The 21549-nt window shown below is 39.8% G+C and overlaps 1 pseudogene; it reads right to left on the bottom strand.

Moving 5' to 3' along the window:
* Positions 1–1570: 1570 nt before the first annotated feature.
* Positions 1571–4637, bottom strand: LOC111385225 (annotated as a pseudogene).
* Between the last annotated feature and the right edge of the window lie 16912 nt (positions 4638–21549).

Below are 21549 nucleotides of genomic sequence, written 5' to 3'. Positions count from 1 at the left end.
GATCACGTATTGTAGATTCAACATATGTATATGTAAAATTCACGTATTATCAAATTAATTTTGATATACGTGATAGATGATTATGAAAAAAAATTACTACCTTCTAAGAGATTCGTGCTGATAACGTGTTATAAAATGAGAGGAAAAGAGAATAGAGAAAACTCAATAAACCTTTTGTGTGTATTATTGAAAACCAAAACCCTATATTTATAGGTAAGAATCAGGGATACAATAGTAATAATTTCTAGGGTTACAGGGGTACAAATGTCATTCACCAATAAACTTTAATGGACTTTCCATTTACAACATTCGAAATATTTTACTATTTATTTATTATTTTTGAAGATTACATGGAAAGGACGAAATTGGTGGGAGACATCTAAAATTGTATATCTCATTTTTTTTTCTAAAACTTTAGAGCAAATATCAATTTTTTATCAAAATTTAGTATATATTTTTCCCCCTAAAACTTTAGTGCAAATATCATTTTTTAGTCAAAATTTAGTATATCGATTTCACTATTCTACGGCTCCCCTTGCTCTCTTTCTTCTTTATTTTTCCTATTATTCAGGCACTTGAGTTTTTTCCTTTAGTTTTTTGAGTTACTAACTCGAAGGAAGGAGAGAAGATGGCGGGTTTTTTCTCGGAACTATTGGAGTTAGACCAAAGTCTGATAGAACCGATTGGCTCAGCTTCGATTCCTCTACTAAACAGGTTGATTTTGGGATCAAGGATCAAGAATCTACCGTTTTGATTTTGATTCTCTATATTATCTTGAGAATCAATAGTGAATTAGATTATCCCGAATATCTCTTTTTGAAGGTGCATCGTACCAAGATGCACTAAATCTTTGAAGTAAACCATAAAATTATCTCACATCATTTTACATGCGCTTCTTCTTTCATTTGCTGAAAAAAATAGTGGGTAATCAAAATTCAAATTTAATTAATTTTATAAATACTTTACAAATTCATATTAATGCAACCCGATAAGAAAAATATATTTCTAGTTAAATATTTCATAACAATTCAAATTTCTCGTTGTTTTCAAAATAATTGATCATAAAAAATAAAGATTATTGAGGAGTACTAAACATAATCACGTTATAAATATTATATGCATTCTTAATATATTTTTGATCCACATTTTAGTGTTTATGCTGTGTTTAATAATTTTTCATTTTTTCACATATATGAGTTGATCTTTAGCTTTTGGAGTTCGTTCTTTTTTTTAATAGATTTTTTCTATTATTAGATTAAATGAATGACAAGCAATTTCATATTCTACTTTTATTTATTTTCAATTTGACAAGTAGTTTCATGGGGTTGGTATGAAGGAGGTTGTGGTGGACTAAATGGCGAAGAATGATTTTTTCTTTTTAATTATAGTAAACTGGAAAATTTTAAACGTAAATAACTCATTTCAAATGACAATTTTGTAATTGAATTACTTTTCTACTGATGTTTTAAAATAATTCACCATAAACTTTTAAAAGCTATATATATATATATATAAAGATCTCTTTCTTCGCACCATTTTCTTGCATTCGAGGATCAAGAATTGTGTTAAGCTATTTTCCTTTCATGGATAAAAGAGAAAGTGTTACTAAACTTAGTTCCTCTTCTGATGGACTTGAAGATATTGGCTTTTGTCCTGTCAAAAGCTCCACCATAACGACGCCAAAGCTATAAACATCACTCTTTTCTGTGAATTGGTTTGATTGAAAATACTCTGGATCTAGATACCCAAATGTCCCTTTGACCTTGGTGGTTAAGTGCGTTTGATCTAATGCAATAGACTTCGAAATTCCAAAATCAGACACTTTAGCGCTATATTTTTCATCTAAAAGCATATTATTCGACTTGATGTCTCGGTGATAAATGGGAATGGAAGATGCATAGTGCAAATAGGCAAGGGCATTTGCTACTTCGGCAGCGATTCTCAAGCGCACATCCCATGAAAATGGAAAATTGGGACTTTCGTCATGTATGAGGTCAAAGAGGGTTCCATTGGAAATGAATTCATAAACTAGCAATGGAACTTCAGACTCTAAACAACATCCTAGTAGCTTCACAATATTTCTGTGATTTATTTGTGAAAGTATGACAACCTCGTTTATAAATTCCTCTAGTTGATTTACATTGACTGATTGGGATTTCTTCACTGTGACTATTCTTCCATCTGATAGCATGCCTTTATAGACCGTACCTCGGCCTCCTTTACCTATCATTCGCTTTCATTGAAGCGATCAGTTGCCTTCTCCAACTCCTTGGACCGGAAAAGTTTCATTCTCTCAAGGACATCTTCATTAGATGATATCTGTTGTTGTAACAAAAGACCTCCATTTTGCTGGAAAAATTTCTGTTTGCGCTTATTTCTTTTCCTCTTCTTCAGTACTTTGTACAACACGAAGGTAACCCCCAATAGGAACAATAATACCAAGGCTATGCATAAACCTGTATGAAAAATCCATAGCATCGATCTTAAGATAGTTAATTGTACCATCATAGCCAATGTATCAGATGATCTCTGGTTGCAAAGGCAGATTTAGATAGTTTTATTAAGAATTCATTAGCTATAAACCACAACCTAAACATGCACCAGAAGTTTACACTGTCTTTTCCACCTATGTCAAAAATGATACTTTCTAAATTCTACATCACTCATTGCATGAGAGATTCATTACCTGCATTAACTATAGGAGTATGTTGAAGGTTGCATGAGAAAGCAACCAATACCATCTTTTCTGCCATCACCGAGATATCCTTTCCGACATTCACAACTGTAATTACCTAGAAGGTTATCGCAGGTTGCAAATTCATCATGTGGATGATCCTTGCATTCATCAACATCTAGCAGAGGAAGTTTCATCAAATTAGCTCGATAATAGCCAGGCCAAAAACTGATGGTGTACATATTTTTATTGAATAGGGAAAAATCCTTATTAACTAACCTACGTAGCCCGGACTGAGATAAGGATTGCCCGCAGATCCTGTAGAGCATTTGCAGTTGTATCCCCCTATTCCAGTACCAGAATCAACACAAATGCTTTCTCCATAACATAAGTTAATGCCAATCGAATTCTGAGCTTCAGTTCAATTTTTGTCCCCAATTTCCCATTCAATCACCAAGGGCACGTTATCTAATGAGATCGACATGTTATTGAGATGAGATATACGAAATGTGTTCCTATCCAGCTGTCCAAGAACTGCATAGCCATAGGGATTAAATGACCAGACATTATGATGACCATTCAAGCTTGTCAGGGAAATATGGAAATACTGTAAACCCTTTGTTATGGAGGCCTGGCAACAGCCAATTCTAGAGCAAACTCCTTCACTCAAACCCTGGATTTTCGAACATATACCAACGCAAGCACTTATGGAATCTTCCATATCTTCTAGCAACGAATAGTCATCACATCCAATGACTGTGAGCTGGTTTTCAGTAATGTAAACCCTTTGTTATGGAGGCCTGGCAACAGCCAATTCCAGAGCAAAATCCTTCACTCAAATCCTGGATTTTTGAACATATATCGACGCAAGCACTTATTTAATCTTCCATATCTTCTAACAACGAATAGAATCACATCCAATGACTATGAGCTGGTTTTCAGTCGACAGGCTAAAAGAAGTGTTCATTAAACTGATAGACACCAAGTTATCGGTAGGTGCATTTCCATCTTTATCATAGCATACTGATGCTAAGGAATTCTTGACCCATATTTTGTTGTCAAAAATAGCTGTGACCTCGAGATCAGTTGTGCCAAGAAAGGCCTTGGGAGGGTCTGAAATTGTATCACAGTTGATATTGAACGACGGATTGAGGGAACAACTAACATTTACGCCAATACCAAAAGGGTATGGAATAGTTAGATTCCCACACGTGCTTTGGTAGCCAGGTTTCGCAGTGGCGGTGTTACTATTGTCAACAAGCAATAGTGGAAGTTGTAGCCAAAAGAAAATAAAGACAGCAGTATGCAAAACCAAGTTCATTTGCATAATCAATGGCAAACATTGCTTGCTTAGTCATGTAATTAATGAATCAACTATTGGCTTTTCTACCTTAAGAAGAATAGATTTGGTTTCTTGTTGAAATTGTAGGGGGTAGAAGAAGTTGGATTGAACGACAGCCGACAAAGAGTTTATGAGGTTTAATATAATCGATAAAATCGAATTGTGTCCTTGTCTCTTCGGGGAGTACAAATATAAACTTGTATTATGAGGATTAGATCAGATTTTTCAATTAACTTGAACTTTTTTTTTTAATCGGTAAATGTGAAATTCCATAGATCAAAATTAATTTACAAGTACACCGGGCATACCCGAAAAATCAGAAGGTAAGTAACCAATATATGTACACCGGACATACCGGGAGTATCAAATAAAAACAGATGAACCAACATCGGTCTAAAAATCGACTACAAAAGATTCAAATTGGATCAAAACATACGGATACGAGGTGAACATAACTTTGTATACGTGTGTTTTAATTTGTCTTACAATAGATTCAAGATGTGGCTTAATACCTTCAAAAATACATCTGTACCTTGCCATCCAAATGTGGTACACAGTTGTTGCAAGTGCAACATGTTTTGCTCTACTTGGCCAAGTCTTACCACGGGCTTCCTTTTTCATCCATTTTAAAGAACTCAACAAGGTAGACGTGGTACGTCGAATAGCCAACCAATGTCGGATATGATCCCAAACATCTCTACAAAAAGGGCATGAAAAGAAGAGGTGTTGGGCAATTTCATAAAAGACTCCTGGACAGATTCGGTCCAAGTCAAGTCAAGATGCGTCAACCTGTCTTTAGTTTCCAATTTTCCCAGAACAGCTAACCAAAGGATGAATGAATGTTTAGGAGTGATAGAACATTCCCAAACAGAGGTGGCCAGCCGGTTTTAACTCCTTTCGATCCTAAGAAATCGTAGGCAGCTTTGGTGCTGAAAATCCCAGAATCTGTCCAGCTACATAATCTGTTAAGTCCAGCTTGTTCGTCGCTATGTGATTCAACAATGCTGTCTCTTATTTCCAGCAGCTTTTTAAGAAGTGGAGAATCATCTTTCTTCACTCTATATTTCCAAATATCCAAACCTCGAAGGTGTACTTCATTTACCCATTTAATCCATAGAGTATCCTTTTTGCTGTGAATGTTCTAAAGTGTTTTGGAAAGGAGAGCAGCATTCCAACTTTTCATATCTCTAAAACCGAGCCCGCCCTCATGCTTTGGAAGGCAAATTTGATTCCAAGCTACCAATGATTTTTTAGACCCCCATAAGAACCTTCGACAAAGACTGATGATCTTAGAAATTATCGTTGCCAGAATGGGAAAAATTGATAACCAAAAACATTCCACTCCTTGTAGAATGATTGGCACAAATTCCGCTCTACCCGCATATGATAATGAAGAAGTCGACCATGTACCAATATAGGAAGAAATTTTATTGGTGAAAGAATCGTATGAACTAACTTTCAATTTTTTCACCGCAAGAGGGATGCCCAAGTAACGAAATGGCATGGTACCAATTGGGAGATGAGAAAGAGCAAGGATATCCTCCAAGTCTTGACCATGCATCCCCACGGTGTAAATACAAGATTTCCCAACATTTATATTGAGACCCGACATGGCACCAAAATTTGAAAGACATTTCATTAAGATATCCACCGACATTACATCCCCTCTAGCAAAAAGCATCAAATCATCCGCAAAAGCTAAGTGTGTAATCTTAAAGTGTGCACATTTAGGATGAAAATTGAAATCGCTATCCTTTGTACCCTCCTTTACCATTCTAAAGAAATATTCAAGGCATAAGATAAACAAGTAAGGAGATAACGGGTCACCTTGGTGTAGACCTTTATTTCCTTTGAGAAAACCATGAAAGACTCCATTAAGAGCATTGGAATAAGATGGATTGTCACATACTCCATAATCCAATCAACAAACATGTTGGGGAAACCCAATTCTTCAAGGACTTTAGCAAGAAAATCCCAATTCACCGAGTCATAGGCCTTCCTTAGGTCAATTTTAAGAAGACATCTAGGAGCCACCTCTTGCGATTGTATTGCCTCAAAAGCTCTTGTGCCAAGTGAATATTTTCAATCATGCTCCGTCCTTCCACAACAGCGGTTTGTGCTTGGTCAACAAGCATAGGCTTTAAACGAGAAGCAATGATCTTTGTAATGACTTTATAAAAGACATTACAACAATCAGTGGGCCTATAGTCCCCAACCGATGTAGAGTGATTACCCTTTGGTACTAAAGCAATGATGGTGTGATTGATTTGCTTGAGTAGAGACCTCGATGCAAAAAATTCTTCAATTGCCTCCATGAAATCATTGCCAACAATATCCCATGATTTTTTGAAAAAACAAGATGTGAATTCATCCGAACCCGGTGATTTGTCGTCCCTAATACTAAAAAGAGCATCTTTGATCTCTTGTCTCGTGATGTCCCTGACGAGTAACATAGCATTTTCCTCCGACAACATAGATCCACCTCTTAGAATTTCATCATTAAATTGTCGTCCAACAGTTTTTTTCCCAACAATTCACTATAAAAATGAGTGAATTCCGTTGCCACCTCTTCTTGGGAGGTAGAGTAATTACCATCCCTCTTGATAATAGCTGGAATGAAGTTCCTTTTAGCATTTCTCTTGACCAAAGAGTGGAAATACTTGGTGCATTTATCACTATTCTTCAAATGCATGCACTTTGCTTTTTGATAATAGAAACTCCTTTCCGCTTCACATAGCGTGGTAGCCTCCTTTCTCAATCTAAAAACTTCACACTTTAATTGAAGATTTTGTTGATCATTATGCAATTCAACTTGTGACAATTCCAACTTTTTTGAAGCAAGGTCGGCTGGAGAGGAAATGTGAGCAAAATGCTTGTTGTTGAGCTTCTTAAGCATCCCTTTAAGACTTTGTAATTTCTTACAAAGAGAGAATTGTTTAGATCCCAAAAAGACTTTATTCCAACCATTTGATACCACTTCATGAAAATCCTCATGGCATGTCCACATGTTGAAAGATTTGAAGGGCCTTTTCTTCCTATCAACTTCCCCGAAAATTGAAACAATACAAGGTGAGTGATTGGAGAGGCACCCCAATGGAAGAAAGTTTGCAAAACTGTCATAACTCTCAAGCATCCAAGTTTCATTTATCATGGCTCTATCAAGTTTGCTCCAAACGGAATTATTGTTCCAAGTATAGAAGCATCCAATCGACTGCAAATCCAAAAGTCCAACAATATGGCAATATATATCCAAATCTTAATCTCATACGGCGTGACATCGGCACCATTACTATTCTCATCAAAATTTAGCACATTATTGAAATCCCCTAAGACCAACCATGGTAAGGAGCAATTAAGACCGAATTCCTCAATGTTATTCCACAAAGGCTTGCGAGTCACAATAGTATGGAATGCATAGACAAAACTAACAACGAAGGAACGTGAAGTTACTTTGCACATGATTGAGCAATGGAGGACTTGTGCGGTAGTCTCCAAAACTTCCAATTCAGCCTTCATAGAACTCCACAAAACCAAAATACGGCCTAGTTTATGATGTTGAAAGTTGTTTGCAAAGTTGAAACCACCAAATTTATTCCTCATAATTCCACAAAGTTTTGAATCTTTCAATTTTGTTTCCAAAATACCCATAACATCAATCTCATGTTGTTTCATGAAACCTTTAACCCCATTTTGTTTTAGGGGTAGGTTAAAGCCCCTAATATTCCATGCGCCGATCTTCATGATGTTGACGCAAGGGAGGTACCTTTCTTCTTTTTGGGGTTTTCACCACATTCCTTACCTCATCAACTTTACCTTTAAGCTTTTCATTGCTTATATTTTTTGAAGTTGTCCCTGTGATTTTGAACATAGGATCTGCCACCACATAGTCCGTATGAAAGCATGTGCTAGTCGGCTGTTGGGTGGATTCAATAGAAATTGAATTCCTTTTACGGGTAGCCCCATTTCTTCTGTGAATTAACTCAACAAAGGGGGCGTCCGACTGGTCCTCAGCCTGGCTAATCTACCCGTCAATAGCCCCAGGTTGAGCCTGAGTTCAAATTTAGTTTAGAGGCTGCCTATCCTGCCCATCGAAATCCTTTTCCTGTTGATTTGTTGCTGCCTTTTTTTAATTCCCAGCTTGACCAATTTTCACCCGAGCAGCCTGTGAAGTGGGTTTAGATGTCTCCCTACTTATGGGCTTGCTATTGTCACCCATAGATTTTTTCTTAAAATTGCAACCAATAGATGAATGCCCAAAGATTTTGCAAGAACCACAAAATTTAGGTTCGTGCTCAAAAATAATTTCTTGCTCTCTCAAGATGCCATTTGGAAGTCTAATCTTTACCACCCATACAAGCACGATAGAAGCATCAACTTCAACTAGTGCTCTTGCATAGGAAAGTCTACTCTACTTTTCGTGACCTTATCGATCGAAATGGGTTTGCCAACTTTGGAGACAATTTTACCCAAAGCATTCGTATTCCAAAACTCTAAAGGCAATCCCGGCAAGTTGACCCAAACCGACATAGTGCTAACATTTTTGTCATCAAAATCAAAATAACGGGGCATGACTTTTAACATTAATGGTCTTCCATAAACCAAGTACGGACCACCATGCAACACACTTAGTCTATCCACATCCGTCTCAAATTTGAAAACCAACCACCCGCTTGAGTGCACAAAATAATTTATACTCGACCTTCCAAGAATCACACAATTGGAGTAAAGCCACTTTTCCCAAAAACCAACTAGCAAAGTATCCAAGAGACCATACCCCCAAGTATTCTCGATATTATCTTCATCCAATTCTCCCAAAACAACTTCCTCCAAATGATTTTCAAAAGGCTTCAACTTAAAATTTCCTCCATTTTCCTATCGTCTTTAAAGAGATCAACCTATGGAGTTTTAGTATCTTTTACAACCTCATTTCTAGTAACATTAGCATTATTTTGTTGCTTCAAATCCACCAAATTCAATTCAAAGTCAGAATTTTCAGATTCCCTATCATTTTCTCCAAGTGTCAATGATACACTTTGTGAAGGCAAACTCACCTTATTACTCTCCGCAATATTGGACTTCGAAGGGGCAGCAATACCCCCGGAACCATCACCTTGCTGGACAGTCTGGGGCTTAAGAGGTGTCAACCCAGAGTGAAGGCTTGCAACATATTTTTTCTTACCAATGAAAAAGCAAAAACCATGGCCTGCTGGGAAGGAAACAGGCAGCAGAGAACGAAGATAAAATAAGAGCCACCCAAAATTAACTGAGAACTGATAAAGACCCAACACAAATAGTCCCAACAAGAAGGCCCAGTCGTGAAATAAAAAAGCCCAGGAGAAGATAGGATAGTCTAAAGTCAGTTAAATGACCCGGCCCAGAACCAAATAATCAGTAAGAGGTCAAAGAAAACCAGGAATAGAAGAAGCAAAATACTGCAAAAAGTCAAAAAGGTCAGAAGACACGACTAAGGTAACACCAAAACTGCAGAAGTCAGCCACCAACCCCAAAAAACACGCTGGCTAATGCAGAAACCAAAGACGAAATTCAAAAATCAACTGACCAGCAGGAATAAATACACAATACATACACAAGAAAACACAAACTCCAACGAAGAACCAAGAATCAAGAACACCCCGCAGAAATGGTAGCCAAGAAACGAACTGAAGAACAGAATAAAAAACCAGCACAAGCAGAATACTGGCCTGAAACTGGAGGACCCGGTAGCCAATAAAGAAACCAGAACCGAGGAGAAAAGAACAGTTTGCTACCCAAGAAAACCAAACCAGCTAAGAAAATCGAAGAGAAAGACAAACTGGATGAAAAGAAAGCAAAAGTAATCAGTGTTGTAGACCAAAGCTGGAACTAGGAACCCAAATCGGCACAATGTCCAAGAACAAGAACCGTGAACAATATAACTTATGACCAAAATGTTACCACCAAAAAACTCGGATATGAGCAAACCAAACTGAAATGAAATATGTTAAATTCGATTTTCACTAAGAAGTAAAAATCAAACCCAACATAAAGAAAAACTCATGAAATCAAGGCACTCAAGTGGGACTTTCTTTCACTAAAATTTAAGAGCATCTCTCTCTAACCTTATTAATTTTTTTTCGTGGCCTGAGAAAATTGGGAGAGTCGTGGTAATTTGAATAGCCAATATGAAATTTTGTCAAATCTCATTATATGAACTACATTCAGTCTTGCTAAGGCATTCTCTACTAGCTACGATCATTGTGAAGATTAAGTGGGAAAATATTAGCTTGGACGTACCCCACAGCATTTAGACACTTTTTTAAAGGGGATAGTCTGAAGTTGAATAAAGCCGAGCCTCCTATGGAAACTCTGTAAATTATAACAAGCCATTTACTCTTTGCATAGTCACAGCTAAGAAAAGGAGTAGTAGAGCTCTCAAAAAATAAAAATCAATGTTAAATATTGTTTTCTTTTCTAAGTTCATATCGATTTAGGAAGATGATATCTCGAAGATCATATAGTTTTACGTAATTTCACAATTGCACTAAAGTTTGTAATATTCCTCTTTTAAAGTTAGAGGACAGGCTTTGTAGTGCCTGACAACACAAGTAAATTTTACCAAACCTCGTAAATTCTTGGGTTCTCCTTTTTCTTATATTTTTGGACTCCGTATTTTTCTTTCTTATTATTATTCCATTAGCAATATTTGACATGCATTTTTCCGAACAATTGGCATGGTACGATAATTTCGGTATGTAGCAATGCGTGGTCTTAGGCATGCCAATAAGTTGGAAACTAGAAATTGGTTTGGAAGCTAGAGACTAGGTGGCGACACTTACCCCCCGATCTATCTGAACATTTGATGAACTTTACAGGAACTTTGTGACCTACTTCCTCAGTAGTAAAAAAAAGAGGAAGACGGCCATCGGGCTGATGCAGGTGGTCTAGGAGAAGGACGAGTCTCTACAAGAGTATCTGGCCAGATTCAGCCGAGCGTCCCTTGGAATAGAGGATTTCCAAATGTCAACAGTGGTGACTGCGTTGATGAACGAAAATTGGAATCGGGCCTTCAAGATGTCACTTTTCAAGAAACCCCCCAGAGTCAATGCACGACGTATTGAAAAAGGGAGACAGGTATGTTGATGCCGAAAAAGTGGAGAAGGTCACAAAATAACTCAGAGAGGGATGGAAAATGGAGAGTCACAAGCGAAAGGCAGGAGACGAGCTGAGATCTGCCAACAAAAATAAGCTGAGGAGTGAGTAGACGGGTAAAGCAAGACCGACAAGTCAGGAAAAAATCGGAGGAGCCCAGGATGTTCACCCCTTTAAACACCCTACGAAAGAAGCTATTGATGGAGATACGAGATATGAAGGAGCTTGAATGGCCGAGGCCTATGGCAATGCCACCCGGTAAGAGAAACTAAGGCAGATACTGTCATTTTCACAAGGATCACGGGCACGATACAAAAGAGTGCCAGTAGCTGAAGGATGAGATCGAGCGCCTCTTGAGACGAGGGCTCTTGGGCAAATATATGAAGGACAACCGGGGTAAAAAAAAAGTAGAGGACTACCTCTCGTCGAGGGCGGGAGTGATAAATGTGATTGCAGAAAGGATAGCAGGAGGTGGAGATTCAAACTTGACAAGAAAAAGATACGCGCAATCTCTTGGGATCTGTTCCATCCAAAGGAAAGCGAGGTTTAGTCAGAACAATACTTTTGACGAGGAGGATTTGGTAGGTGTAGCACACCACTATGACGATGACTCGATGATAGTAGGCGACATAGCTGATTTCGACGTCAAGATAGTGCTGGTTGATGGGGGAAGCGCTGCAAATATACTTACATGGGATGTTTTTTGGGGTTAAAGATCTCCCCTAACAAGTTGAAAATAGAAACCACCCCACTACAGGGCTTTGGAAGGGCCACGGTAATTCCAGAAGGGACCGTGGAACTCCCTGTAACGCTCGGTATATATCCAACCGCTGTGGTAATTGTGGCAAGTTTCTTAGTTGTAAAAACTCTCATGGCCTATAATGCGATCTACGGTCGGCCATTGTTGAATGCAGCTGGAGCCATTCCCTCGACCTATCACCATGTCATGAAATTCCCAACCATCAGGGAAATTGGGTGCTTACGAGGAGACCAGCAAGCATCTAGGGAATGCTATGTCGACAATATATCAGTGAAGGGAATACCATCGGTTATGATGTTGGAGGTCGAACCTCCGAAGGGGCGGATCGAACCACTTGACATGATTGAAAGGATCTCCGTATCAGAAGGACGAGAGTTTAGCATCGGCGCCGGTTTAGAATCTTAAGAAAAATGAAGTTGGTAAGGTGCCTGGCAAATAACCTAGATGTTTTTGTATGGAGCCCGAACCACATTACTGGGATCAGCATAGCCATCGCTCAACATCGCCTTGGCGTTCTCCCCGGAGCTAAACCAGTCTAACAGAAAAAGAGGAACCTCGCCCCTGAAAGGTAGTAAGTGGCAAAGGCAGAGGTGGAAAAGCTACTGTAAGCTGGTTTTATTTGGGAGGTGCAGTACCCTGAGTGGTTGGCCAACATCGTGTTAGTGAAAAAGTCAAACGGGAAATAACGCATGTGTGTAGATTACATCGGGCTTAACAAAGCATACCCAAAGGACTGATATCCACTCCCCTAGATTGACCACCTAGTCGATGTCACGTCAGGTCATGAAAGACTTAGCTTCCTGGATGCATTTTTCGGGTACCATCAAATCTCTATGGCTGAGCTCGACCAGGAGAAGATATTATTTATCACAGATTGTGGGACATATTGTTACACGGCCATGCCGTTCAGCCACAAAAATGCAGGAGCAACCTACCAAATGATGGTGAAAAGAGTCTTTTGGGAGCTGATCGAAAATTTCATAGAAGTCTATGTCGACGACATGGTAGTAAAAAGTGCCAAAGCTATAGATCATGTGGCTTGTCTACAGAAAGTATTTGATGTGGCCCGACACAATAACTTGAAGTTCAACCCGGAGAAGTGTGTCTTCGGTACTGCCGGAGGGAAGTTCCAAGGCTTCATGATCACCCAAAGAGGAATTGAGGTAAACCCTGACAAGATACAGGCAATACTAGAAATGAAGAGGCCCACTAGTAAGAAAGAGGTTCAGCGTTATTAGGGCGCGTTGCGGCTCTCAATCGCTTTATGAGTTGGGCGGCAGATAAGTGTTACCACTTCTTTAAAGCCATAGGGGACTCTATCAATTTCGAGTGGACTCAAGAGTACAAAGAATCACTAGAATCCTTAAAGAAGTCACTACAACAGCCTCCTATTCTGACCAGCCCATGCCCTAGTGACGTACTGTGTCTCTACCTTTCGGTGTTGCCACGGGCAGTCAGTGCAGTTCTTGTGAAAGAACTCCTAAAGGCAAAAAATTAATCTACTACATTAGTTAGGTCCTCAAAGGCATAGAGACAAGGTACAGTCTGGCTAAACAGCTGGTGCTCGTGTTGATTGTTGTAGCGAGGAAGCTTAGACCTTACTTTCAATCCTATATGGTACAAGTAAAGACTTACGAACCCATTAAGCAAATCCTATATCGACCGAAAACCTCCGGGAGGCTACAGAAATGGACGATTAAAATAAGTGAGTTTGACATTGAATTTAGGCTCATGACGGCCATCAAAGCACAGGCCCTGGCAAAATTTATTGCCAAGCTCACCATTTTGACAGAGCCCCCAGAAGGGCAGAAGGCAGATTGGAAGATCTTTGTAGATGGTTCCTCGAATGCAGAGGGATCATGAGCAAAAATCATAATGATCAGACCAGACTCTGAAGAACTGGAATACTTGTTGCGCTTCTAGTTCCCTGCTACTAATAATGATGCCGAGTATGAGGCAGTCATCACAGGCTTGGGTTGGCAGCAAGGCTGGGAGTGACTTCAGTGGAGATATGCAGTGACTCATAGCTAATAGTAGGGCAGGTATTGGGAGAGTATGAAGAAAAGGATGGGAGGATGGCAGCATACCTAATGAAAGTAAGGGATTTGCAAAGAGGGTTCGCAAGCTTTAAGGTGACGAAGGTCTCGGAAAGAGATAATGAATGCGCAAATGCACTAGCAAAGCTCGCATCGCCCAACCCAAAAAACTTACCTCGGACAGCGAGTGTTCAAGTTCTACAACAACCCATCATTCAGCCTGGGTTGAGCTGAAGAATATCGAACACGAAAAAAGTTGGATGGATCTGATAATCAAATATCTAGCAGAAGATAAGGTACCGGAAGACCCTCTAGAGGCGAGGAGATTGAAAGCTCGAGTAGCTTCATTTACCATCATCGATGTGTAGCTCTACAAGCGAGGTTTTACCATGCCATATCTGAAATTCATACGCCCCACCGAAGCCAAAGAGGTACTGTTTGAGGTACATGCTGGGACCTGCGGTAACCACCAAGGGACAACATCCCTTGCCTTCAAAATTCTACGACAGGGCTGCTATTGGCCAACTATGAAAGATGATGCCAAAGAGTTGGTTCGAAAATGTGACACATGCCAGCGTCATGGAAATATGATCCATGTCCCAGCCGAATAGCAGGTAGCCATATTTGAGGTGTGCCCATTTTTTCAGTGGGGAATGGACATTCTAGGACCTCTGCTCATGGCCAAATGGCAGAGGAAGTTTTTGTTGGTCGCCATTGACTACTTCACCAAATGGGTGGAGGCGAAGCCACTATCGACCATCACGACATGAAAGATACAAGGCTTTGTATGGAAAAATATAATATGTCGGTTCGGAGTATCCAAAGTATTGGTGATGGATAATGGCAGGTAGTTTGATAATCATAGTTTCAAGACCTTTGGTGCAAGTTATCACATCGATCATAGACTAACCTCGGTCGCCCACCCTCAATCGAACGGGCAAGCCAAAGTGATAAATCGAGTCATTCTCTGGGATCTAAAGACCAGATTGGAGAATGAGAAAGGGTTGTGGGCAGATGAGCTGCTTAATGTGCTATGGGCATATCACAGGACTCCACAAGAAATGATCGAAGAAACGCCATTCAGACTAACCTTTGGGATGGAAACACTAGTCCCAGTTGAGATCTTAAGCGAGATTGGTAGGATGAAAGTCAAGCGGCCGAATGACACTACGACTAGAGAGGAACTCGACCTGCATGAGGAGGTGAAAATGCGACGATCAAGATGATGGTCTATAAATGAAGAGCTGATGGGTACTTCAATCAAAGGGTGAAACTAAGAATCTTTTAGCCAAGAGACCTCGTTTTAAGGGATGCAGCAGCAGCAGCAGGACGCTCCTCGACAAAAATCTGACCAAACTGGGAAGGCCTGTATGAAGTAGTCCGCATCCTGGAGAAGGGAGCTTATAGCCTAAAAGACATGAGAGGAAGACCACTGGGTAGACCATGGAACGTAGAGCATCTCAAAAGATTTTACCAGTAGACTTCAGGATAGATGCACAGGCTATGTTCTTGTAAATAATGTAGAATAGGTTGCATTCTTAATTCCCTCCATGCAACGCCTCACAAAGGCGCCTTTGGTTACAATTATTTATCGTGTTTAATGAAAGACCTTGGTAGTGACGGATGATGAGGGCGCTAAGGAAGGGCCAGCCTAGCTGGGACGTCCCGGTGCGCCTATTGAGCTCACGAATCCAAATATTTTTTATGCTAACATGCAATCTTGAATCTCCATGCTCATCCCGTGAAGACGTACGATCAACATTGCCCAGACAGCTAGGTGGAGAGTCTTGAAAAGCCAAAAAATTGGCTAAAACCCTTAACTGTCAGACCACCTCCTGACGGTCGACATAGCCATGCGACTAGGTGGAGAGCCTTGAAAAGTCAAAAAATTGGCTAAGGCCCTTAACCGCCATACCATCTCTTGATGGTCGACATAGCCTACGCGGCTAGGCGGAGAGCCTTGAAAAGCCAAAAAATTGGCTAAGGTCCTTAACCACTAGACTCCTCTCACAACGGCCAACAAGTCCACGTAACTAGGCGGAAAGCCTTAAATGGTCAGAATGTTGGCTAAGGTCGTCGACCATTATAATGAAGCCTAGTGCGCGCAGGACGAATGACATTTACCCATGCTATCAAACAATTGAACGTGGAAGACAACACTAAAAAAAACAAGTTAAAAGAACGATGTGTTCAACATTAATAACCGCTGATAACATTAATAACAAGCATGTGATGTGCTCTTGCCCACACCCCGGACAAGTAGGGAATGATACTACAAGTAGAAAAAAAAGGCGACACAAAAAAGAGGGAAACTAACAAAAGATGCTACTACTAAGCCATGCTTCAACTCAAAGGGGAAGCATTACCATTGCCGCCCCGTGACGAATGACCAAGTGATCGAGATGGCTGCGCCCACTCTCCTTCTCCTTGCGCTGCGCAAGGAACTTATCAAAACCTGAGGGGTCAATAGAAGGGTGCTTGATCGATATCTACTCCTTGGTTAGTTTGATGGATTCATCCATCACCTTTTCCCCATACGAATGCAAGGCCCTGGCATAATGAGACGATGACTTGTACTACTCCACAGATGCCTCTAGGTCCCTAGTATACTCAGCAGAGGCCTTATACCTCTTGACCGCCTCCTCCAGAGCACGAGCCAACACGGACCGCAGATTGTCATTCTCTGTCTCCTACTCACGGGCTCGAGCCTCCGACGTCTCTAGAGATTTCTTTAAGAAAGATATCTTCTTCTTGTAATGATGAGCCTCTTTCTTCTTTTCTACTGCAAGAGTCTTCAACTCTAATGCCAGGTGAGGACTCGATCCAGTAAGCCTGGTTTGAAGGGCCACCACCTAAGAAAGAGGAGACAATGTGAGAGTCAAGTAGTAAAACCATGCTCAAAGAATAAAACTCAGCGTAAAAGAGATATGGATTTATAAACGTACCCTCTGAAGATAAACCACCGTAGCCCTCTTAATGTCATATGCGCTACATCCTGCAATCGCCCTGGCCCGAGCAGCTGTCTCCAAAGACTTAAGCACCCCCATCTCATGATAGCCCTGGGTAGGAGGAAACTCGAAATTCGAAAGTGAATCTTCGCGCTCGCACTGCATACGACTAGAAGTGTGTAGCCTAGGAGCTGGGACAACCTCGATAGGCTCATCCGAAGGCTGGGGGTCTCTTGTGCCATCTGAGACCTTCCTCCCTGGATGGTTGTCTTCTTCCTTTTTAAAGGGATGGGAGACGGATCAACATCGCTCATACGCCCCTGCTCCAGCATAGAATCCATGGTTCCCTCTAAATCAAACTCCATCCTTGTGCATGAAAAGTAAGGTCCATTAAGTTTACAAAAAGAAACATGGAAGTATGAAGCAAGAAAGAGGACCTTGAGAGCTCATCATCAATATGAGCAAGGTCCTCGTCGCCACCCGATAGGGTCTTCAATACCTCATCCAAAATCCATATCTACATACATAAGCCAAAACATAGTATCCTAGAAAAGCAACAAGAAAAAATATGTGCAAGTAAAAAATCGCAAAAGTCAACAAAACCACCTACCAGTAGGACGACTCATCCCTACTATTAACATGTTCTTCATGGTCAAAACTAATCCTAAGTCAGGTGCGAAGGGGGTACATCGACCAACTCCTGGATTTGAGTTTTTAGAAGAGGAGTAATTTTACTTTGCTATTGAAAAGGCAAATTTAGGGATATCGCCAGTTGGTATTGAAGGAAAATCAACCTTCGGGAGGCTGGACAAAGAAGAACCGAGATTTTCCCCCGCTGTTCGAATTCCTAAACTTGGGAAAGAGCAAAGGGATCCTAGTAGTGAAAAAGATAAACGCATTGCACTGAGCCAGTTCATGCATCTCGAAGACCCATCTAAAAAGGTCTATAGAAATTGGAATTCTCTACTTAAGGCAAACATACAAGAAATACAATGCCTTTCTCCATGCATTGGGGTTAATTTAACTAGGGGTAAGGTAGAATTCATTGAAAATTGACACCAAGAAGGGGTGAATGGAAAATCGAAACCTCCAACCATAATGTCCTTATACATGACTACCTTACGCGGATCGAATTCGGGAAGTCTTTCTTTGGGACCTGGGGCTCTATAGACATAATTATTGACCCTATCATACCTAGCGAGACATTTTTCCAACTTAAGTAATGAATTATAGAGACTGAAACTTTTTGAAATTTCAAGAAGGACGATCTCGCCAGCCGGATCCATCCGATTTCTAAGTTTTGGTTTGGAGACTTGGTAGAGTCAATATGTCTCTTGGGCAAATTTGAAATAAACCCTTGCGAATCAGCTGAAAGGGTTCGGCTATCAAACTCACAAGGGAACCCACTAGACGAAGTGGGGAGGCTGAAGCCGACCAGCCTTGCGGATGGGAGACGCGGGCTGGTCGATCGACCAGATGCTGATCGGCCAACCAGCCTCACCGGACCAGTCAGTCAGATTTTTTTCAACGTCGACTGCCCCCACCACTACTTTCGTCGGAAGAAGAAGAAAAAATGATAGTCGTGTACATGATCTTACAAAAAATGAAGAAGAAAGAGGAGAAAGTTACCTTGGAAGAGAGGAAAGACTAAGATGTTGGGAGGAGGAGAAAATGATTCACATGTGAGGGACCACCCCTTTTTATAAGCAATAAAATTCGAATTTTTTTGAGAGCGGAAGATTCCCTCCAAGTTAGGGGCCATTGGGTGGACGCCAAGTGTGCAGTGAAATAGGCCTCCAACTTTAAATTGTACTGCTCGACTTACTTAGGCGAATGACAAAAAAAAGGGGCCAGGATAGGGAAATTACTACCCCTCGTCGAATAACATCGACAAGGGACATGAGGCTAATGATATAAGCTAGCCTAGAGAACCACCCCCAACAACGAACAAGGTGGGTCACTGATAAGTGTGTTTTTGCACACTTATTTAGATCACAAATATGACTTAATTACGAGCAAAATATTTAAATTGTGACTTAATCTCGTTGAATTCATGCAATGTAGGTGTTTATATGGAAATGGTAGAATTCAGGAGAAAAGAGCTGAAAAAGGACTAAAATGGAGGAAATTGATAGTTCAGGGACTAAGGATGCAAATATTCAAAAGTTGAACTAAAAGGCAACCTGAGAATGCAAATATGCTAAGTATGAACTTGAAAGCGATACAAGATGATTGGAAGAAGAAGGAATTGCAAAGGGACTAAAATGAAGAAAAATGAAAGTTCAAGGACCAAAATAGACATTCACTATGCAGTCGCAAAGAGGCCTCCCGAGAATTTTTTCTCAAATTTTTTTACTCTATGCGACCGCATAGAAATGTACTATGCGGTCGCATAGAACAAAGATTCGGGGTCAATTCTGCAGTTTCCTTATACGATTGAAACTCTTTTTGTAACCTAATTTTCACACGATATAAATACCAAAGACGTTCAGAAAGAGGCGGAAAAACACTTCTTGGAGAGGATTTTGAGTGTAAGAACGAAGATTTACACACAGAGCTTGAAGATTTCTCAAGATTTTATAACCCAATGATGCCTTTTATCTGATGTATTCTTTTATTTTAACCATGTTAGGCTAGATTTTCATGTGCCGGGAGATCGATGTACCATAATTTTCGAGTTTTGCAATTTGACATTAAGACATATTTCTATTGTTTTAAATGATTTATATGCAATTATTGTTTCCGCAATTAAGGGCCCGTAATTATGTGAGTTTGGGTGATTTATTCTTGCATTCGAGAGAATTGGAATAGGTTTGACATAATATAAATCATCGTAGGACCCAATAAGAGATAGAAATATACCGCTATATCATACGTGAATCTTTAAGTGTTCATAAAATCGCATGCATTTTACATATGCACTTGTCATAGAAATATAGGCCAATAGTTTGTAGAAATAGGTTCGATACATCTCAAGAGAGAGTATTGGATAGACTTAGGAACATTGATTTGTCACAATTGAAGTGTGTTGTCACATTGTGAAACTAGGGTTTTAAAGTGATAATTGTATTGGAAATTGTGATCCAAGTGTGTTTAATTTCTATTTATTACAACAAACGTGCGTTGTCAACATTTGATTTCATTTTAGAGTGTTAAAAATATTATTTTGCATATTTAATTTAATTCAATCATAAAAATTGCATAACTAGGATTTTCTTTTCGAAATTAGGGTTTTAATTAGATTCACATTCACTTTAGTAATTTAGTTTCGATTAAGGTAACGATAGGTAAAATTGAACTAATCAATCTCTGTGGGATGATATTCGGACTCATTTAATGCATTTTATTACTTGTTAACGAACCGTACACTTGCGATAGTTTTAAATCGAAAGAAACAATTTCGTGAACAAGTTTCTGGCGCCGTTGCCGGGGATTGAGTTTTGTTTAATTTTATTTCTCGAGGCACTAATTCGAACGTCAATTTTTATTTTGCTAGTATAATTTTGTTTTTATTTTTATTTTAGATTATTATCCTTTATTTGTGTTTTAATTATTTAAATTGTTTGAATCTCAGTGCTCGTACTGGTTTTGTTTCTCAGATTTGCATGCCACGATCGATTGGAGGAGAATTGATTCCAGCTGATCCTGAAATCGAGCGCACCTTTCATCGATTACAAAGAGATTTTCGAGAAGCACAAATACAAATGGCTAACGAACTAAACAATCCCATTATTCAAGCTAATGATGGAGAGACAATGGACGAAGGAAATGAGATTCTAGGAGATTTCTTGACTCCTCAAGTAATTCAAAGTCAATCCAGCATAGTGTATCCACCATTTGGGCAACCAAATTTCCAATTGAAGACCAATGTGATAAATCTATTTCAAAATGGACACCAATTTTATGGCAAAGCCGAGGAGAATTCACATACACACATATCTCGATTTTTGGATATGTGTCAACATTTCAGATACCAAGGAATTTCGAATGACACTATTAGGCTAAGGCTATTTCCGCATATGCTACGAGACAGAGCACTTGAATGGTTGGATTTACTTCCGGTTGTAAGTATCACTACATAGAACGTGTTGGCACACAAATTCTGCACAAAGTTTTTCTCCCCAGCCAAGATAGCGAAGCTGAGACATGACATATCAGTATTCAGTCAAAGAGAAATCGAATTATTTGACGAAGCTTGGAACGAATTCAAAAACATGCTCCGGAAGTGCACTCAACATGGGTTTGATAAAAAGACCCAAATCCGATTCTTCTACACAAGTTTACTTCCATACCAAAAGAGCCTGGTGGATTCAGCGTCAGATGACTCAATATCCACACGAACAGTTGATGGGGGCATTGTAATTATTTAAGAGAATGGCTACCACATCAGCCATATGGTCTTCTAAGAGGGCGATTCCAAGGAAAACTCCGGGTGTCTACGAGGTGGATACTTATTGAGCAATATCTGCAAAAATCGACTCTCAGTATCACAAGGTGGAAAGCATATCACAAATAGCACAAGCTAAGAAGAGCAATTATGAGGAGTGTGGAGTTGAGCATAAAACATCGGAATGCCCAATACTCATGCAAGGAATTGAGCAAGCAACTATGCACAGTGGGGACAACGTCAACAACACAATCAATATGGAGAAACCTTCAAC

This window comes from Olea europaea, unplaced genomic scaffold (genome assembly GCF_002742605.1).
Source record: "Olea europaea var. sylvestris unplaced genomic scaffold, O_europaea_v1 scaffold311, whole genome shotgun sequence".
NCBI classification, from domain to species: Eukaryota; Viridiplantae; Streptophyta; class Magnoliopsida; order Lamiales; family Oleaceae; genus Olea; species Olea europaea.
This window is presented reverse-complemented; position numbering and strand designations above follow the sequence as displayed.